We start from the raw sequence: 22,603 nt of genomic DNA on the forward strand, positions 1-22,603 counted from the left end.
TCAAAATTCTTTTCGTTGTCTTGGTTTTGGTCCCCAAAAAATGTAACGGAGTGGAGCTTTTTCTATTGGGTGAAATTTAGTTTTAATTTTTTCTCAAGAGAATTATAATCTACCGGCATTATGCTGAGTATTTTAGCGTCCAATGTTTTTTTTTGTCTGTATGTTTCCTTTTCCATATGTAGTTGGTCAAACCAAATTGGCAGTAAATAAGAACAAACAAACTATACTCATCCTTTTCTTTTGGATGCTAGTACTAGTGTAAGACAAAGATAGTATGAGTCTCTCTGTCTATGTTTAAAATGTCCTTTGACACACTATATGTAATCTGTTGTGGCGTTAAATAAATGTATTTTCTTTCTTTCATTAGTACTCAATTATTTTTTATTTATTTGATAAAAGACAATAATAGAAGCGTGTCAGAGTGGTCATAAACAAGACAACGAAATTAATTTTTACCGAAGTCGAACTACCTAACATATTTTCACGCCCAAGCCTATCTACAGGCACAGAATAGATGACCAGTGATTTAGCTGTGTCCGCGATTAATCAACATTAGACCGTAACTGTGAGCAGTAAGATGTAATTTAGGTTAATGTGAGGTAGATGAGGCTGGATTTAACCCTCGGAAGTATAAATATGAGGGCATTACTGTCTGCATAGTAGATGTTAATTTCTTAAAAATTAAGATGTATTTTTAGGATATTGCATTGTTAAACTTTAAAGTGCGAGTCCTAATGCTGGATATTGTTAGCCACAATATTTACAGACCCATTCGAACGTGCACTGACATCAAACCGATATTAGAATGATATTGGAATCATATCAGTTAGCTCATTAGCTCGTTCACACAGCTCAGACTTGTCCGCACAAGCTTGTTTTCAACATTTAAAATGCTCTTAAAAATATTAAAATAAAAAAGTGTGTTTACGCGAAAGTAAAACTTCTTTGACGATATGTTTATCGCTATGTTGGCACTTAGACGTGTATCCTATTGTGCGTGTGTTACTGAGCGTTACTTCCGTCAGAAAAAAAATCTTAGTTACCCTCTAGTCGCGCCTAAAGAAGTTTTACTTCAATAAAATGGACATTATTACACAAATTGAGTAAGCGCAATACGGCTTGTGTTGGGGTACTTAGAAAATGATATATAATATATCCATCCATACTAATATTATAAATGCGAAAGTCTGTCTGTCTGTCTGTCTGTGTGTTCCCTCTTCACGCTTAAACCGCTGAACCGATTTAGATGAAATTTGGCATAGAGATAGGTTGAGTCCCTGAGAAGGACATAGGATAGTTTTTATCCCGAAAATCATCCCTTAAGAAAGTAAAAAGCGGGGTGGAATTGAGCTAATTAATGAAGTGTCTGCTAATTTATGTGCATAATATGCTCAAATTTAGATTGCTATGAATTTTTTTCCAGACGCTATACTTCAGCTGCTGTTACTAAGTACACGCAGTCGAAGTCGCCGGCAAAAGCTAGTATAATATATAAATACCTACTAAAATATATTTACAGAGAAAACAACCACTACAAATATATGCCCTTACCAGCTTCAAGGGCAGGGTCACTACCCACTAGGCCAGACAGGTCGTCATATATACCTATATTATACAGACAGGTATTTTAATATTATAAAGCACTTTCCCGATATTAAAATGAGAAAAGCTTAACACCTACGCAAAAGTGAATTTTTTATCGTGTTGTGAATTTCAAAACAAGTTGATGGTAACGATCCCGAGTGGACGCCAGATTTTTTCATTTAAACTTATAAAAAATGCTATAAGGCAATTGTGTGAATACCTATTAAAAATACGACATTTCAAAAACCTTTTTTTCATATGTGGATAGCGTTCTGAATTGTTAAGTTTTATTTATTCAAATGAATGAATATATAAAAACAGAACTTAAAAGATACTACGTAAACGAAATTAATAACTAGCTTAAATCTAAAATAGGCCCTTGAGGCATTGTACCAAGGATGCTGGCGGCATTTCCCCGCTGTATCGCAATGCTGATACGTTGTGCGAGAAAGCCGCCAGCTCTTCGGTCACCAGTTACGTCAACCAGACGCTTCGCGATTTCTGCAAACAACTTATGTGGGCTGGGACCCCATGGACCTAGAGTTTCAACTCCAAATAGTTATATTTAGAGTATTTTTAAAACGGCGTGGGTACAGTGACACATGTCATCTCCATACAATTTACAATACCCATGCTGTTTGGACCATACTATAATATATATATACGCTCTAAAAAACGCTGGATATTCGAAACACCTTGTATATTTTTCTTTATTTTTCACAAATATCGCTGTTTTCATGTCATGTTTCGTATGAAATAGAAATAGTTACAGTTTACAGTATACCTCCATATGACAACTAGAAGCCCAATGTTCGCCTAATTTGTTCGGGGATGTTTAATTTGAGCCTCTGAGACTCATAGTCATAATTCGGGCTCCGAGACAAATATCACGAAATTTGCGTACTCACAAATCTCATACGAATGTCTTATTTCAGAGTGAGGTTAGCCTAAAATCCTTACTTTAGCAAGCGTGTCTCACTCCACGATTTCGTCGCGTCGCTACAAGTACATGCGGCCCACACCAATTTTGGTGCTAGACACCATAGTAGTTGCCCCACACCGCTACGGAACGGACGCCTGCTCGCGCTTGCGCCACCTAGCGGTCATATCTGTCGTAATAGAGCCTTAAATCTTGTGTTTTGGGTACTAGACGACAAAAGTATACCTATATAGCATATCCCTTAACTCTTTACGCATTCAGTATAATAACGGTTTCAGAGTGTTGTTGGGGTTGCCTCGATTTTGCAGTGCGTCGGGGATGTTTGCCGAAGCTCGCGTGGACGGCTTCCAAGCCATAATGCGCAAGAGAGTGGCCTCCCTGATGCGCCGTGTAAGGGACAGCCCCAGCAGCCTTCTGAATACTGTTATGGACAGGTTAGATTGTCCAATAGTTAAAAAGTGATAGATAGATAGATAGATAAATTATTTATTGCCACAACAAGGGTTTTTTTTTCAAATTATTTTTACACACTTATGCTATACTTAATCTAGACAATTTATGTATAATAAAGTTCAAATTACATATCTACGTGACAATAGGACAGTCTCAGCTAATGTGCTGGAAGCCCCGCCTTTACTGCGCGGTTTCAGCGCTGGTTTTCAGCCTGCCCGAATTGAGGCGGTGACATAGGACGACTGCTAAGTACTAACATATTATATTATTACTATATTTTATGTACTTATTTATACGACGGTGGAACAGTGGAAAGCCATGCACATGGACAACAGGAGTGCTGTTGGGCTGAGTTAGTTATTTAAGTAGTTTTAGTTTAATTTAAGTTATTGTAATAATATATACTATACCAAATGGACTGATGTTCGAAATAAATACATTTTTTTTTATTATATACCCTATGCGAAAGTTTAGCTTTGAAGACACTATTTAGACAGCAAACCGACAGATGAGGGTCGAGTCGCGAAAGAGGTCAACAACTTTGCTTTAATGAGGGCCAGTGTACACACTCGCAAATCCCGGGGCATATTCGACCTGTTTTTAGGTTAACTCGTCACATTGAACTCGTACTAAATACTCGTAAAGTTAAAGTCGGTCTCCGCTAAATCTGCATGTTACTCAGAGGAACAATACTAAGGTGACAAGGGGGAAGGGCAAGGGGGAACTCAGCAAGCTTCGTTGCCTAAAGCTTACGATTGCAAGCTTATATCACGATTGTATAAAATATTATTTCATTTATCCGCTACAACCTAACCTCTCATAATTCCCAAACGAAAACAAAACGAAGCACCATACACGCAGCACGTACCACAGTACAAATTTATGAATGCGCGCGGCTAAATCAAGTACTTAATAAGCTGTGAAGGAAAACAGAATAAAACAATAGACAGTGGCGCCGCGCATAACCGCATGGTTAACTTGGCGCCGCCATATTCTTGTATTCGGCGGGATTCTAGAGTAATGGCGTGCGTAGCGGCGGCATATTTCACTCAGCGGTTAATCTCATAAGTTTTTCCGGAAGAACGGACAAATTATGGAGCCGATTTAGCTTGTTACGAGTTCTGTTGCATTATTGTTCGTGTTAATAAGGTCTGATGGCAACAATGCATCTTTTGGTATCGTTTCGTTGTTCCATGGCGAAAAGTGAAGGGGTATTTTTGTGTTGTTAGTTGAACGTTTTTCTACATAGCTTCTTTTTGTTATTGGTTTTTTGTTCATCACACTCGCTCAGTAAATGTGGAATTGCACGCAGGCTTAGCGGGAACTATAGAATAAGCGTTTTCCCTAGGGAGTTATGAAGTTTCTAGTATTATATAATTCACAGTTTTTTGTATTTATACTTAATTTTTGTATCGCGAGTGTGATGAAAAACATTGTGTGTAACTCGGGGCGTAATAATATTGCAAATTCGAGTCTATAAATCGCTCCGGCAAGCCGTCGCGATTTAACTATACTCTCGTTTGTAATATTTAACTTACGCCCCACAATGCACAATGTACTATTTATCTTTTGTTCTAATAAAAAAAATATTAACGTTAGAGCATTCCTGAGAAGTAACCCTATGTGGGATTTCAAGTTTTGTCCAATGGCTAAGGTCACCCTGTATACATTTTTTGATATTTTTAGTCATTTTCATTTTTAGTTTTAATCGTGTGTCGATAGATGGCAGTAAATTTACTGTGACTACAAAGTTTACTATGACAATAACCCTATATCTATACTATCTATTCTCTTTGGTATCCTTGAGTGTACTGAGAATAAAACTAATAATTTCTTGTCACCGTACGAGAATTACTTATTTCGTTTCGCTTCTACTCTTAGTCCCATTTGATACGAGTCTAAAGGGCCCTCCACACTCGTGCGCGAATCGCGGCGCGAAGCCGCGAACGAGTGTGTGGAGTGACTCCACACACTTGGAGTCTAGTTCGCTAATCAGCGAAATCGACTCCACACTCGCGTTCGCGGCTTCGCGCCGCGTAGTCTGTAGGGTGCTTAAATTAAAACAACTCGGTCAAGGCTGGATCGCAGAATACAAATAATTTTTACTCGGTTAATTAAAACAATTAATTTTGTATGTATTTATATCCTTTATCTTTCTGGTACCTTGTTGTACATTTTGCTACATTTGTCACCCTCTTTTCACTTTCTCCTCTCATCTACTCAAAGGTTAACTGGAAGAGATCCCTCAAAGGGATAAGTTCGCCTTTGTACATCTTATTATTTGTACCATGTAATTTTTAATATGTATATTTGTACAATAAAGAGTTTACTACTACTACTACTACTACAAAACACTTCCTAAAACACAGTTATACTCTAATACCGATAAAGAATGCCTTTGCCTAAAGATGGAACTGTAGAATGTCAGTTACATGCTAACAATAATGAGGTACAGAGTGTTTTCCGGAAAATTCCTATAAAATATAATTCCGAGTGTAATTTTCCCGAGAATGCTTTTTTCGTGTCCCGAGCATCCCGTTTTTGTAATTTAAATACATTATTGTGGGACATGGATCCTTATTTTTCCTGTTCCCGTAATAAATGTGTAGATGCTGTGATTGTAGGAACGTTTTGGGTCTCTTACTTCGCAGAGTAATTGACGTAATTTTTCACTCTTGTCTAGGTTTATTTTAGGCAGTATAAATGATTGGTCTTTGTCTAAATGAGCTTTTCGTAATATCTTCTATCTAATTTATGGCGTTTTTTAGGCAGATGGAATATATACATTAAGAAATCATGGTACTATAAGAGTTTTACCGTAAAATGGTCCTACTATGCTCCTTGGTGGGTACTATGCTCCAATTTAAATATTCAAACCAAACATAATAATTCTTTATTATTATTTATATACTCAGATAAACGAAATTGTATATATATTTTAAATTGCTACGTTATTTAGTCATAAAACTAATCTATCTTTTTTGGCGGGGCCTATTAATTAGGTGCAAAATGGGGTAACTTTGCACCCCTAAGTGAACTAACGCTAGGAGCAAAAATGCCCCAAACATTGGGTATCTTGTGCTCCTTATTCATAACTTCGTTTTATATAAAACAATATTTCATAAAGTTGATTTACCGATGTAATATATTACACAAGATGTTATTTTTAATATTCAATTCGTCTGAAATTCTGAATAATTAATAATGAACTGTTTAAAAAAATATTCAAAATTTCCTTAAAGTGGAGCAAATATTGGAGCAAAGTAGGACTATTTTACGGTACACAAAAAACATATAATTTTGTACTAAGCTTAAACGTCTGCTGAAGAAAAATCGATAAATTCACTGACTCGGTAGAACTATACAATTCACTGCTACGCAAGGATTTCGACGCAGGATTCACTGGTCTTGTTCGCTGTTGACTGACGATGAGCAGTGATAAAACAAAAATACGGGTAGATTTCTTTAACAACCGGTATCTTTGGTTCAATAGCTAAGTTTTAATTGTTGTTTAAATAAATAAATGTTTGGGGACAATCTTAAGGGGCCCACCGACTATCAGGTGCCGGACGATATCGGCCTGTCAGTTAGAACAAAAATTTTACAGTTCCGAACAACTGACAGGCCGATAACCCCCCCCCCCCCCCCCCCCTTTACACGTATCGACCAGACCTAGCCCTAAACATAGCAAAGCTTGTACGATTCGAACCCGAGACCTTCTACTTCGTAGGCCACTAGCCTACCGACCAGGCTAGGTAGGAGACCGTTCAAACTTTTACTTTAAATTGTGCTTAAGTGTTTTTAGTTGTAACACGTGTTAACGTGTTTTAAGTTGGTCGGGCTATTTGCGCCCACACTGTATAATTGCGGATTAATGAAGTGTCTGCTAATTTATGTGCATAATATGCTCAAATTTAGATTGCTATGAATTTTTTTCCAGACGCTATATTTTAGCTGCTGTTACTAAGTACACGCAAAAGCTAGTATAATATATAAATACCTACTAAAATATATTTACAGAGAAAACAACCACTACAAATAAATGCCCTTACCAGCTTCAAGGGCAGGGTCACTACCCACTAGGCCAGACAGGTCGTCATATTATATTATACACGGTGTATCGTGTAACAGGAGCAATAAATTAAACTGGAGGCTGTACGCCTCAAACTGACCAACATTTGTTCAGCAACTTTTTAAAATTATGACTTTTTTAGATTAAATCACATTTAGAAACGGGTCTATCGCGAATTTATTTTGTTACCTTTATTTACCGACGTTTCGACACAGGTTTCACTGGTCGTGGTCGCGGCTAACTGACGTCCCAGCAAAATGTCAAAACAGAGATTTGTGTGACTACCCCACGAAAAGTGCATTTAAAGTTCGAGGTAGACATCACATTTTCAAACCACCCACTACACATAAAAATAAATTCGCGATAGACCCGTTTCTAAATGTGATTTAATATGTGTTTAAACCGCGAAAGTTTTAAATGTTTTTTAGATTATACCTTTTTCATACTAATTAAATATTATTTTCAATGTACGCTGCCATCTGTGTGTTTGACGTTTCTTGTTACCCTTTAAACATAACAAATTTTGCAATACATTGCGTCTTAGAATAAACTTTAAAGGATGACTCACGTTAGACCGGGCCGTGACCGGGCCGGAGCTTCCGGCGCTTACTTTTCTATGACATGACAGGTGATTACGTGATGCTTTCCATAGAAAACGAAGCGCCGGAAGCTCCGGCCCGGTCACGGCCCGGTCTAACGTGAGTCATCCTTAAAGTGTAATGAAAGTCAAAACACAAGTTATTTTTAAAAGTTGCTGAACAAATGTTGGTCAGTTTGAGGAGTACAGCCTACAGCTTAATTTATTGATCCTGTTACAGGAAACACCCGGTATAGACAGGTATTATAGTATTATAAAGTACTTTCCCGATATTAAAATGAGAAAAGCTTAACACCTACGCAAAAGTGAATTTTTTATCGTGTTGTGAATTTCAAAACAAGTTGATGGTAACGATCCCGAGTGGACGCCAGATTTTTTCATTTAAACTTATAAAAAATGCTATAAGGCAATTGTGTGAACACCTATTAAAAATACGACATTTCAAAAACATTTTTTCATTTGTGGATAGCGTTCTGAATTGTTAAGTTTTATTTATTCAAATGAATGAATATATAAAAACAGAACTTAAATGATACTACGTAAACGAAATTAATAACTAGCTTAAATCTAAAATAGGCCCTTGAGGCATTGTACCAAGGATGCTGGCGGCATTTCCCCGCTGTATCGCAATGCTGATACGTTGTGCGAGAAAGCCGCCAGCTCTTCGGTCACCAGTTACGTCAACCAGACGCTTCGCGATTTCTGCAAACAACTTATGTGGGCTGGGACCCCATGGACCTAGAGTTTCAACTCCAAATAGTTATATTTAGAGTATTTTTAAAACGGCGTGGGTACAGTGACACATGTCATCTCCATACAATTTACAATACCCATGCTGTTTGGACCATACTATAATATATATATACGCTCTAAAAAACGCTGGATATTCGAAACACCTTGTATATTTTTCTTAATTTTTCACAAATATCGCTGTTTTCATGTCATGTTTCGTATGAAATAGAAATAGTTACAGTTTACAGTATACCCCCATATGACAACTAGAAGCCCAATGTTCGCCTAATTTGTTCGGGGATGTTTAATTTGAGCCCCTGAGGCTCATAGTCATAATTCGGGCTCCGAGACAAATATCACGAAATTTGCGTACTCACAAATCTCATACGAATGTCTTATTTCAGAGTGAGGTTAGCCTAAAATCCTTACTTTAGCAAGCGTGTCTCACTCCACGATTTCGTCGCGTCGCTACAAGTACATGCGGCCCACACCAATTTTGGTGCTAGACACCATAGTAGTTGCCCCACACCGCTACGGAACGGACGCCTGCTCGCGCTTGCGCCACCTAGCGGTCATATCTGTCGTAATAGAGCCTTAAATCTTGTGTTTTGGGTACTAGACGACAAAAGTATACCTATATAGCATATCCCTTAACTCTTTACGCATTCAGTATAATAACGGTTTCAGAGTGTTGTTGGGGTTGCCTCGATTTTGCAGTGCGTCGGGGATGTTTGCCGAAGCTCGCGTGGACGGCTTCCAAGCCATAATGCGCAAGAGAGTGGCCTCCCTGATGCGCCGTGTTAGGGACAGCCCCAGCAGCCTTCTGAATACTGTTATAGACAGGTTAGATTGTCCAATAGTTAAAAAGTGGATCGCCATGCACATGGACAACAGGAGTGCTGTTGGGCTGAGTTAGTTATTTAAGTAGTTTTAGTTTAATTTAAGTTATTGTAATAATATATACTATACCAAATGGACTGATGTTCGAAATAAATACATTTATTTTTTATTTTTTATTATATACCCTACGCGAAAGTTTAGCTTTGAAGACACTATTTAGACAGCACACCGACAGATGAGGGTCGAGTCGCGAAAGAGGTCAACAACTTTGCTTTAATGAGGGCCAGTGTACACACTCGCAAATCCCGGGGCATATTCGACCTGTTTTTAGGTTAACTCGTCACATTGAACTCGTACTAAATACTCGTAAAGTTAAAGTCGGTCTCCGCTAAATCTGCATGTTACTCAGAGGAACAATACTAAGGTGACAAGGGGGAAGGGCAAGGGGGAACTCAGCAAGCTTCGTTGCCTAAAGCTTACGATTGCAAGCTTATATCACGATTGTATAAAATATTATTTCATTTATCGGCAATAACCTAACCTCTCATAATTCCCAAACGAAAACAAAAAGAAGCACCATACACGCAACACGTACCACAGTACAAATTTATGAATGCGCGCGGCTAAATCAAGTACTTAATAAGCTGTGAAGGAAAACAGAATAAAACAATAGACAGTGGCGCCGCGCATAACCGCATGGTTAACTTGGCGCCGCCATATTCTTGTATTCGGCGGGATTCTAGAGTAATGGCGTGCGTAGCGGCGGCATATTTCACTCAGCGGTTAATCTCATAAGTTTTTCCGGAAGAACGGACAAATTATGGAGCCGATTTAGCTTGTTACGAGTTCTGTTGCATTATTGTTCGTGTTAATAAGGTCTGATGGCAACAATGCATCTTTTGGTATCGTTTCGTTGTTCCATAGCGAAAAGTGAAGGGGTATTTTTGTGTTGTTAGTTGAACGTTTTTCTACATAGCTTCTTTTTGTTATTGGTTTTTTGTTCATCACACTCGCTCAGTAAATGTGGAATTGCACGCAGGCTTAGCGGGAACTATAGAATAAGCGTTTTCCCTAGGGAGTTATGAAGTTTCTAGTATTATATAATTCACAGTTTTTTGTATTTATACTTAATTTTTGTATCGCGAGTGTGATGAAAAACATTGTGTGTAACTCGGGGCGTAATAATATTGCAAATTCGAGTCTATAAATCGCTCCGGCAAGCCGTCGCGATTTAACTATACTCTCGTTTGTAATATTTAACTTACGCCCCACAATGCACAATGTACTATTTATCTTTTGTTCTAATAAAAAAAATATTAACGTTAGAGCATTCCTGAGAAGTAACCCTATGTGGGATTTCAAGTTTTGTCCAATGGCTAAGGTCACCCTGTATACATTTTTTGATATTTTTAGTCATTTTCATTTTTAGTTTTAATCGTGTGTCGATAGATGGCAGTAAATTTACTGTGACTACAAAGTTTACTATGACAATAACCCTATATCTATACTATCTATTCTCTTTGGTATCCTTGAGTGTACTGAGAATAAAACTAATAATTTCTTGTCACCGTACGAGAATTACTTATTTCGTTTCGCTTCTACTCTTAGTCCCATTTGATACGAGTCTAAAGGGCCCTCCACACTCGTGCGCGAATCGCGGCGCGAAGCCGCGAACGAGTGTGTGGAGTGACTCCACACACTTGGAGTCTAGTTCGCTAATCAGCGAAATCGACTCCACACTCGCGTTCGCGGCTTCGCGCCGCGTAGTCTGTAGGGTGCTTAAATTAAAACAACTCGGTCAAGGCTGGATCGCAGAATACAAATAATTTTTACTCGGTTAATTAAAACAATTAATTTTGTATGTATTTATATCCTTTATCTTTCTGGTACCTTGTTGTACATTTTGCTACATTTGTCACCCTCTTTTCACTTTCTCCTCTCATCTACTCAAAGGTTAACTGGAAGAGATCCCTCAAAGGGATAAGTTCGCCTTTGTACATCTTATTATTTGTACCATGTAATTTTTAATATGTATATTTGTACAATAAAGAGTTTACTACTACTACTACTACTACAAAACACTTCCTAAAACACAGTTATACTCTAATACCGATAAAGAATGCCTTTGCCTAAAGATGGAACTGTAGAATGTCAGTTACATGCTAACAATAATGAGGTACAGAGTGTTTTCCGGAAAATTCCTATAAAATATAATTCCGAGTGTAATTTTCCCGAGAATGCTTTTTTCGTGTCCCGAGCATCCCGTTTTTGTAATTTAAATACATTATTGTGGGACATGGATCCTTATTTTTCCTGTTCCCGTAATAAATGTGTAGATGCTGTGATTGTAGGAACGTTTTGGGTCTCTTACTTCGCAGAGTAATTGACGTAATTTTTCACTCTTGTCTAGGTTTATTTTAGGCAGTATAAATGATTGGTCTTTGTCTAAATGAGCTTTTCGTAATATCTTCTATCTAATTTATGGCGTTTTTTAGGCAGATGGAATATATACATTAAGAAATCATGGTACTATAAGAGCTTTACCGTAAAATGGTCCTACTATGCTCCTTGGTGGGTACTATGCTCCAATTTAAATATTCAAACCAAACATAATATGTCTTTATTATTATTTATATACTCAGATAAAGGAAATTGTATATATATTTTAAATTGCTACGTTATTTAGCATAAAACTAATCTATCTTTTTTGGCGGGGCCCCTAAGTGAACTAAAGCTAGGACCAAAAATGCCATTGGGTATCTTGTGCTCCTTATTCATAACTTCGTTTCGTGATTATTTTAAATTAAATCGATTTCCGTTGCTAGTGTGACTAGTTATTTTATCATTCAGTAGGAAAGTATAGTAGGCACTAGGTTGATGAGTCCGTTAGTTTATTTCATACACTGGTAGCAGTGGTAGCAACCTATTTAGCTGTGTAGGCATACATCGATGTACTGCGCCCACTACCGCCACCGCCATAGACGCACGCGCCATCCCCGACATATATAAAACAATATTTCATAAAGTTACATAAGATGTTATTTTTAATATTCAATTCGTCTGAATAATTAATAATGAACTGTTTTAAAAAATATTCAAAATTTCCTTAAAGTGGAGCAAATATTGGAGCAAAGTAGGACCTATTAGTTATTCTGTGGTAGGACTATTTTACGGTACACAAAAAACATATAATTTTGTACTAAGCTAAGACGTCTGCTGAAGAAAAATCGATAAATTCACTGACTCGGTAGAAATATACAATTCACTGCTACGCAAGGATTTCGACGCAGGTTTCACTGGTATCTTGTTCGCTGTTGACTGATGATGAGCAGTGATAAAACAAAGATACGGGTAGATTTCTTTAACAACCGGTATCTTTGGTTCAATAGCTAAGTTTTAATTGTTGTTTAAATAAATAAATGTTTGGTGACATTCTTAAGGGGCCCACCGACTATCAGTCTGCGGGACGATATCGGCCTGTCAGTTAGAACAAAATTTTTACAGTTCCGAACAACTGACAGGCCGATAACCCCCCCCCCCCCCCTTTACACATATCGACCAGACCTAGCCCTAAACATAGCAAAGCTTGTACGATTCGAACCCGGGACCTTCTACTTCGTAGGCCACTAGCCTACCGACCAGGCTAGGTAGGAGACCGTTCAAACTTTTACTTTAAATTGTGCTTAAGTGTTTTTAGTTGTAACACGTGTTAACGTGTTTTAAGTTGGTAGGGCTATTTGCGCCCACACTGTATAATTGCGGATGAATAGACAGATAGATCATGAAGCCGCAAATGTGTAGAATGCGCAATGAGGGGAATGAGTGGGTGCCGCGGTCACGTCATCAATTCGGTTAGTATTTCTACCAAAATAGGCGGGCTTTTGGCTGAAATAACATCTGTTTTGGGCAAGCACTATTTAAATATATCTCATTTCATGATGTGGCAACCAGTTTCATGTAGGTATTTCTAATGATCGGTTGGCCACATAATGAAAAAGTTACACCTAAAGGGGCCCACCCCATTACCTGTCCGCCGGACGATTTCGGCCTGTTAGTTAGAATAAAAATTTGACTTTGAATTTGATATCGTCCGGCGGACTGATAGTCAGTGGGCCCCTGAAGTTTGCGTCAAGCTTTTTCTAATATAATATTTTGTTACCACTAAATCTATCACAATTGGAAGTATCCAAATTCAATTGCTATCTAAATATCTAGCCAGCTAGAACAGAGATGCCGAGATAGATGGGAGGTCGGCTAAATGTGCAGTATTCGGAGCGCGGAATCAGTGCGGCGGGCGCCGGAATTCCATCCCGGATTGTGAGCGCATTCCGCAGATAAAGCCTTTCAATTATTTTTCCATATATAAGGTAAGTTGGTATATATGAAAATAAAGGTGTAACTTAGGTGTTAATAGATACAGACAGACGTACAACCTAAATCAATGAAAGTAGGATTTTGCAATTTTAATTTCATCTACCACTTAGATGATTGGCAGTCCTGTGTGTTTCTCCAGAACAGAAACTTAATTCCTGCCTCGCACAGCTAAACCATCCTCTGCAGGGGACCATCGAGTGCTCCGACTTCTGGCCGAAGGGTGTCGTGTTTCGGAGGTTCCGGGGCAAACTGCCGAAACCGACACAAGACCAGACGATTCAACGGAGCCACGCCGTTTTGTCGCCTAAATAGTGTTTAGTTTTTAAGTCTATAAAATGCATATATATAGGTATATGTTAGTCTGTAAGATATAGGGTGGGCCAACGATAACGAAAGACGTCAATACGAAAAGAGAATTTATCACTGGCCCACCCTATATTTGTAATATGGGCCTTGTTGTCTGATTTAAAATTTTAAATAAATAAACTGTGTAATGAACTGTCGCCCGCAGTATTTCCGGACCGATACGACCTTCAAATCTAGTATGTAAAAGAGAATATTTTGAAACACCTACGTTTTGTTTTCGTTTAATAATTGTGGTTTTAATTACATTTTGTAAAATATGTGTGAGAAAAATATGCCAAAAAATCTTTGCCTTCTTATTTTTGAGCCAACTTTCTTATTTCTAGGATACCTTATCCAAAATACCTTAAATCACTTAAAGGTCACTTACAAATAGCTATAGTGTACATAGTTATTAATATTGATAAGGCAATATTGGCATCTACAAGAGCCCTGTTATAGCTCTAAGGAATGTGAAGTGTATTCAAATTGACCCGGCCGTCCATCAACGGTATTTCGCCCTCAAGTTAAATTGGCTACGCGATCAGTTTATTAACAAACTTAACATAAGCTGCGTTGGGGTAAGATTGAAATGGTTTTTCATGAGGGGTAAGACAAAAAATCATCCGTATGCCGAAGCATTACGGGCGACTATTCATCCTACCCCTCATGAAAAACCCTTTCAATCTTACCCCAACGCACCTTACCGTAAAATGTGCCTACTTTGCTCCCCACTGGGTTATTGTGCTTCAGTTTTATATATGAAAAGCATATCACAACCTCCACGAAAGGAAAAGTTTACAAAACTGCAGTGAGACCAGCCTTTTTTGTATGGGTCGGAATGCTGGGCTGTAAAGAAATCTCATGAGCAACTCCTGCATGTCAATGAGATGAAGATGCTTCGCTGGGCAGGTGGTGTCACGAGACTAGACCGGATAAGGAACGAATACGTCCGCGGAAGTTTCAAAGTAGAGATAGATAGAGATAGAGATAAACTCCTTGAAACCCGACTAAGATGGTACGGCGACATACAAAGAAGAGGAAAGGACTATGTCGTCAATATTGCATTGAACCTTCCGGAACAACCGAGAGGAAGAGGAAGACCAAAATCCACATGGTGGTCCAATATTAGAACCGACCTAGAGAACCTGAACATAGCAGAAGAGACAACCCAGAATCGACTACTCTGGCGCAAAGTGACAAGGAGACCCGACTCCACGTAGGTGGGATAAGGGAAGGAAGAAGAAGATATCACAACCTCATTTAGGTATTTGTTACAACATGATCGAGTTAGTAATTGTAATGTTCTGTATTTACCACAGTAAATCATACGAGGTAATGTATTTCCAACGGCTCGCCAACACATACATCACGTGACACGACTGCCCTCCTCGCGGTCTGTCATCGACTGACTCATAACTGTCAGTGACGTCACTATGACGTAAGGGCTCGATGGTCTATAAAAGTATATACTCCCATCACATTTATAATCGGGTTTGAGGTAAGAAACACCTCAAAATTTTTAATAGGGTAGATGGATTAAACTTATCGGCAACTTGGGGACCAGTGATCCAGAAGTTAAAGCCAATAAGGGATCTATCTTCGGATTTGTGCGTGGATGTTGTAAGTGTTGCGTGTCGGACTCGAACTATTGACAATAATTAACATTTATGTGTAGTGGGTGGTTTGAAAATGTGTTGTCTACCCCAAACTTTTTCATACACTTTTCGTCGGGTAGTCACACAAATCTCTGTTTTGACATTTTGCTGGGATGTCAGTTAGCCGCGAACACGACCAGTGAAACCTGTGTCGAAACGTCGGTAAATAAATGTAACAAAATAAATTCGCGATAGACCCGATTATAAATGTGATTTAATATGTGTTCAAAGCGCGAAGGTTTTTAATGTATATTAGACGGAGTCCGAATATTTTACCATAACTTAACACTCCGCATGACTTACTGCACTTTTCAAGTAATCATGAATGGAAATGGGCAGCAAGCCAAAATGCTATTTAATTTGAGGCTACCTAAAATAACAACTGTTGCAATGGTTAAATTAATGGTTAAAATCCCTTGTAAACCTTAATACATGCCATTATATTACCATAAGTGTTAGGAGTCCGTCTCAGCTAACTTTGCACGGACTTTACCTATTTACTTACTTGTAGTGAAAAAGTGCTATAAACTATAGTTGGTCAAGCAAATCTTGTCAGTAAATAGGAACAAAAAAACTACACATCCTTTTCTTTTGGGTGCTAGTACTAGTGTAAGACAAAGATAGTATGATTCTCTCTGTCTATGTTTGAAATGAGACAGTCCCTTGACAAACTATACATTACTTTTTAATATTGTCTTCGGTTACCGCGATAGTTATTCATATAGTCATCGTGTTGTGTAGCTGCGTCACTCTCGTATGTCATAATAAGAAACGAGATGTAACTACATATAGTAGGTAAATACCAATTCAAAATTAACTTCATTTAGAACCTTATCGCAGTGTGTATTGGTGTGACTTTTGTCATTATAGGTACTCATTATGAATAACAATAATAGTGGCAAGGAAGCGCTGGTGGCCTAGCGGCAAGAGCGTGCGACTTGCGATCCGGAGGTCGCGGGTTCACTCCGGCTCGTACCAATGAGTTTTTCGGAACTTATGTACGAAATATGATTTGATATTTACCAGTCGCTTTTCGGTGAAGGAAAACATCGTGAGGAAACCGGACTAATCCCAATAAAGGCCTAGTTTACCCTCTGGTTTGGAAGGTCAGATAGCAGTCGCTTTCGTAAAAACTAGTACCTACGCCAATTCTTGGGATTAGTTGCCAAGCGGCCCCAGGCTCCCATGAGCCGTGGCAAAATGCCGGGACACCGCGAGGAAGATGATGAGTGTCAAGGATCAAGTCGATATGTACTTCCAGGTTTAAAATAATTGATAACCTACTTGTTTATACCTACTGTTCGCTTGTTTTCCGTTCTAACCGTTGCTTGGTTTACTTTTCTCGAATAATTCATAGTTGCATTGATTATGTATACCTAACCCTAAATTATTTAGGTATTCGGGATACCTACATCTAAATACACAAACACGTTTTGACTTGGTTACCATAAGAGACAGATCAATATAAAAGAAAACGTAACATATAATAGGAAACATAGCATGACATCAAATTTACCACACGGAACAAAGCATCAAACACACCAAAACTTTCACAAAATCCATCCAAAGATCGATAAAACACACACAAAACCTCGTCCAGAACCGCTTCCGATCAATCTTGGGTACAATTCACAAAAACCGACATGAAAATCGTACACAAAAACGCGTCAATAATATAATCTACATACGTACATGCGATTAAAAAAGTTCCATGGTCCGCGCGCACAAAAAAACACACACTAATCGATGGTCACTTCACAGAGTCATAGAGAAATGGTGGGATTGTTTTTTTTTATGTATTATGTAACGCGTGAGTGCATGGCGCGAGTAGGCCGCGCTGAGGACAACTGCAGACAGAAATGGCGGACGATGCGCGCGCAGCCCGCCCTACGGTTAGGGGGGAGTTTTGTGGGCGCGGATGGAGCTTTTAGCAGAAAGCCTTGGGCAATAGGACACTTACAATCGCATGAACATTTTGTAATTTTAGGTACACGCTTGTATGGAGCTGAAAGTTAAACATTTGCGAATGCGAAGTACAAATGGGTTCCCGAATGCGGTTTAATAATTTATTGTTGTACCGTCGTAAGAAAGTGTAGGCTTAACGCGAAAGTTCAAGGATTGCTGAGCGTCAAAAAAAACAACACTTCTGAGGTGTAAAACGCTATTTTAACCATTCTCGTCCTATTGTACCCTACACGCGCGTAATTGAGAAAATGTAAGCAAGAATTAGTCGCGTTTAGCAAAAAGTAACGATAGTTTAGCTCCATGGACGAACCTAAGGACGCCGCAGGCTGCCGCCAATAAAGTGAAACGATAATCTGACCAAGATCGCAAGAACACCGTTGACGGCAGCGAAACAGCACATGCCCAGCTTGCAGCTTATGCCCAGTAGCGGACTAAATCTTATATTTATCTTAGTTCGTCCCATGTAAAAGAGTGAGCTAGGTAACTAAGATTTAAATCAAACACGTGCATTTTTTCAGGCGACTTAATTTTTGAAATTATGGTAAGGCAATGTTAGCTTTGTACTGGGGGTTTATTACCCCCGTTTATGGTATAGGTATATCAACGAAACAGTACTCTCAAAATAATGAAATTGTTACGCTCTTATTCACAAAATTATAAAGGTTTAGGGTACTTAGGGTTAAGTACATTATAGGGCTACACCGCACCTGGAGGCCAATTCAAACTTACACATTGATGTCAAAATGATGACATTTTGTTATAATTCGCCCGTGCCTCGCTCACGCCAATACATGTACTCATTGTACGGACACGGACAAGTGCGAGAGAAATGCATGCGCGACGGCGCGAATGATAAGTGATAACAAAATGACATTATTTAGATATCATTTTGGCATATGTAAGTTTAAATTAGACTCGAGGCCTGTCTATTTTTTGAAATCCCCTTGTCCACATTCACCGAGGAGCTGCTAGAGACAGAGCCACAGAAACAGAATAAGTAGGTAATAGAATTTCATACAGAATGGCCACGTGCAACCCCGCCTCCCGCCCCGACTGGAGTAACCTCATCCCGCGGCGGTCATTAATTGTCTACAGATTGACAGAATCTCAGTTCTATTAGCAACGCAATGATGGAAAGTATAAAGGTGACGTATAGATGTCAACTATCAACGTTACCTTAAGACGATTCCGTACTGTGGTGTGTCTGATGTGCGTCTGATGCCTTGTGAGAGTTCGCGCATTCGACTGTAGATCAAGCGTACGTCGACTCATCGACTCATAAAAGGTACCACCGACCTGACTGATCAAGACGCGGTAAGGAAAACTCCCCTAATCTAGACAAAAGGCTCACACTTTGTAACGCTCACCGTAACGTTCACCTCTCACGTTTTCCATCAACCCCTAATCCTACCCCCTATCCATTGCCGCATCTAACGTAACAAACTCTTACTAAATGTAACAAAACCTTCAATATACTCGTCACCAGCAAATATAACCGCTAAGTACTGAGCTCGGTATCTCAGTTTCCTCCTATTTCCGGTCAAAAGAGAAACGAAAGAATTTCATAGGGATTTAAAGAAGATATGGACCTTTTAGAACTGGACATGGTACGGCAGAACGCGGTCGGAAAATTTGAGTGGGATGCAGTCAAAATTGAGTGTAAATCCCTCCTTTGCCGTAAAGATATCAATGAAAAAAGAATTTGAGGTTCACGCTTTATGAATGAAATGTTGGGTAATTTATTGTAAGACTGCGAAAACGAAAGATTACTTTGAAATTGGTTTTATACAGGACGGGCAATAAGTGACGGATTTGCCCTACGGCCCAGTATTTTACGTGTTTATGTCATGAACTGACGGTCTTTCCACCGCGATACAACCGGCTGATTATTCTTTTAATTCATGATGGCATCTAAAGGACGGGAGGCGATGACTGACGATATATGCTCCTGTCTATGTATAAATAACAAAAAAATATGTTTTGTTTTTTAGTTGGTAGCGAATTCCAGAAAAGATTATAGGACATTAAATTTTAGTCTTTAAATATGATGAGGAATACAATGTTAAAATCTTTCAGGTTCCTCGTGACAGTCGTAAGCGCCGTAAATATAATATAAGTGTCCATAGCCATTGGACACAGTCGAAATGTACATATGCCTTAGGCAGTACACGGCGCGCCCTCGACCAGTGAAGACGTGTCGTTGCTCCGTGGAGACGGTCCTCGTAAATTGGAGTGAATGACTCGATTTAAAATAATTTAATATGCCTTAGGCTAGGCTATTTAGAACCAGTATACAAAGTATCATATCAACCGAAGGTTACGAAGAAATTAACAAATTACGATTTTTTTTACTTTAGAGCAGCCTGTATGTGTTATATAGTATGAAACCTTCTTCGACCTTTTTTATTATCTTTTATTTATGACACTAATAAGATTCTGACTTTTGATAAAAATGTCATCATCAAGCCAGACGACGCAACGGAGCCACGCTGTTATGTCGTCGCCCAAATCTTAAATACTTAAATTTTTTTTGTTTTCTCGTAGGGTATTGTATCTTTGTATTTTTATTTGTTTTGTAGTTCGCAGTGCCTTGGTAGTAATACTGTAATGCTGTGTAACTAATTTGAATAATAAAATTGCCGCATATTTTCAAATTGTCAAAAGCACTGCCAATGATTAATACAGTTATAGGCACCTTTCTTATTGTTGTCGATTATTGGAAATAACTTTTGTTTGTAAATTTATTTGCTATCTTTTGTTCTAATTAAAAAAATATTAACGTTAGAGCATTCCTGAGAAGTAACCCTACGGGCTACGTGGGATTTCAGGGTTTGTCCAATGGCTAAGGACATCCTGTATACGTATTATAGAAGGAAATTGAATGCAAAATTACAGACATTCAAGAGCGGATATCTCGAAAACTAAACAATATATCAAAATACTCGACTGTATTAAAACTTGTAGCAAAAATCAGCTTTCATTTTGTATAATGATCATATGGCTAGGACGCATAGTTTACGAGATAAAATAAGCGAAAAAAACCAGCCAAGTGCGAGTCGGACTCGTGCACGAAGGGTTCCATACCATTACGCAAAAAACGGCAAAAAAATCACGTTTGTTGTTGTTTTTAGTATTTGTTGTAATTATAGCGGCAACAGAATTATACATCATCTGAGAAAATTTCAACTGTCTAGCTATCACGGTTCATGAAATACAGCCTGGTGACAGACGGACAGACAGACAGACGGACGGACAGCGGAGGTAATAGGGTCACGTTTTTACCCTTTGGGTACGGAACCCAAAAAACCGACGAAATTTACCTTAATCAATATGTATACAGGTCCTTAGACTATCATAGAAATGAACAATATAAGAGATCCTATTTGCATAGAGTAACTTATACTAGAGCGGTACTGTCATAGTAAATTTTGTAACCCCAGTAAATTCACTGCCATCTGTCGACACACTTTAAAACTAAAAATGAAGATTTATAAAAATACGATAGAATGTATTTATTATTATTTACAACGACGGGACTTAATCGCGTAAAATAAGTATTAAACCCACCTCCGACGTTTCGAGGACGGCGTTGTCCCCGTGGTCTCGGAGAAGACTGGCTAAAGTTGACATCAACATCTTCTAGGAGCGCGAGTTTTTCGAACTACCCGCACTTGGTCTTGTTTATTAACTTGAACGTTTTGACTTTTGCGCACTAGGGATGTTACCGGGTCGACACACAACACTCACAATATTCGATTTTTCAACTTTCGATATTTGGTTTCGCTTACACTTACTAATGACTGGGTTCCATGTGGATGAGATCTTAAAACCTTCGTCTCGATTGAAATTTCTATGTTTCTTGATTTCAATGGCTTCACGGATTTTTCTACTATAAAACCCACGATCTGTAGAAAGTATTCTAGGGTTGTGAAGCTCAATCCAGTGGTTTGGCCCTGACTCTAGTAAACGCTCAGCAACAGCAGACTTGTTCACCTGACGGTTCTTGACAGCTGCGATATGTTCCTTAACTCGCTCCGCAATGGTACGTTTCGTTTCCCCGATGTAGGAACTACCACAACTGCAATCGATCTTATAAACGCCAGGTGACTGGAACGGGATAACGTCCTTCGGTGACCTCAGGTTTCCTGCAATTTTGGATAAAGGAGTGTATACCGTCTTTATAGAGTACCTCTCAAGTACTGTGCCAACCTTATCCGTTATTCCTTTCACATAAGGTAAAAATGCCGGTTGCCTGGCGACATCAGGACGCTTCACTCTTGCTTTTCGTCTGGGTTGCCACTTTCTCACCTTATACCCGTTCCACCTAAGTACCTCCTGAATATGCGACATCTCGCTCTTTAAATATTCAGGGTCACACAGATCTTGTGCTCTGTTCACCAGCGAGCTGACAACTGATTGTAAGTGTCGGGGATGGTGGTGAGAAAAAGCGCTCAAATACCTATCCGTGTGAGTTGGCTTCCTGTGCAAACTGAGCGATGGTGGAATATCGGAGTCGGTCATGGTGTTGCTGAGAAACTGCTTAGAAGGTAGCTATTTTTTGTATAATTTTGTATAAAAACTCGCGCTCCTAGAAGATGTTGATGTACACTTTAGCCAGTCTTCTCCGAGACCACGGGGACAACGCCGTCCTCGAAACGTCGGAGGTGGGTTTAATACTTATTTTACGCGATTAAGTCCCGTCGTTGTAAATAATAATGAGTAAAAATCGTGAAAGTTTAAATCAGAATGTATTTAAATATAGATAAATGATTTTTTTTATTTTCATTAATTATTTTTATGATTTTGACCCATGTTCTTTCACTGATATGCGTTAAAATTGTTAAATAACAAACGAAACCGTCAACGCCATCTATACGACTGTAGGCCAAAACTTGTAGCGCCGTCCTTAGACTGTATCCATCTATTACGGAGTTATATCTATCTTTGCTATTTGTCAGTAATCCTACAATTCTGATCATATACCTACTCAAGCGCTGGTGGCCTAGCGGTAAGTGCGTGCGACTTTCAATCCGGAGGTCACGGGT

The 22,603-nt window shown here is 38.8% G+C and overlaps 1 protein-coding gene across 1 annotated transcript in view; it reads right to left on the reverse strand.

Annotated features, from left to right (window-relative positions):
- The window catches only part of LOC134748368 (neurexin 1), a 211,810-nt gene extending 194,312 nt beyond the window's left edge, over window positions 1-17,498 (reverse strand). The window contains exon 1 of the mRNA XM_063683153.1: window positions 17,286-17,498. The gene's annotated coding sequence lies outside the window, so the exon portion shown is untranslated. The remainder of the gene's footprint in view (window positions 1-17,285) is intronic.
- Between the last annotated feature and the right edge of the window lie 5,105 nt (window positions 17,499-22,603).

Source organism: Cydia strobilella, chromosome 16 (assembly GCF_947568885.1).
Source record: "Cydia strobilella chromosome 16, ilCydStro3.1, whole genome shotgun sequence".
Taxonomy (NCBI): Eukaryota; Metazoa; Arthropoda; class Insecta; order Lepidoptera; family Tortricidae; genus Cydia; species Cydia strobilella.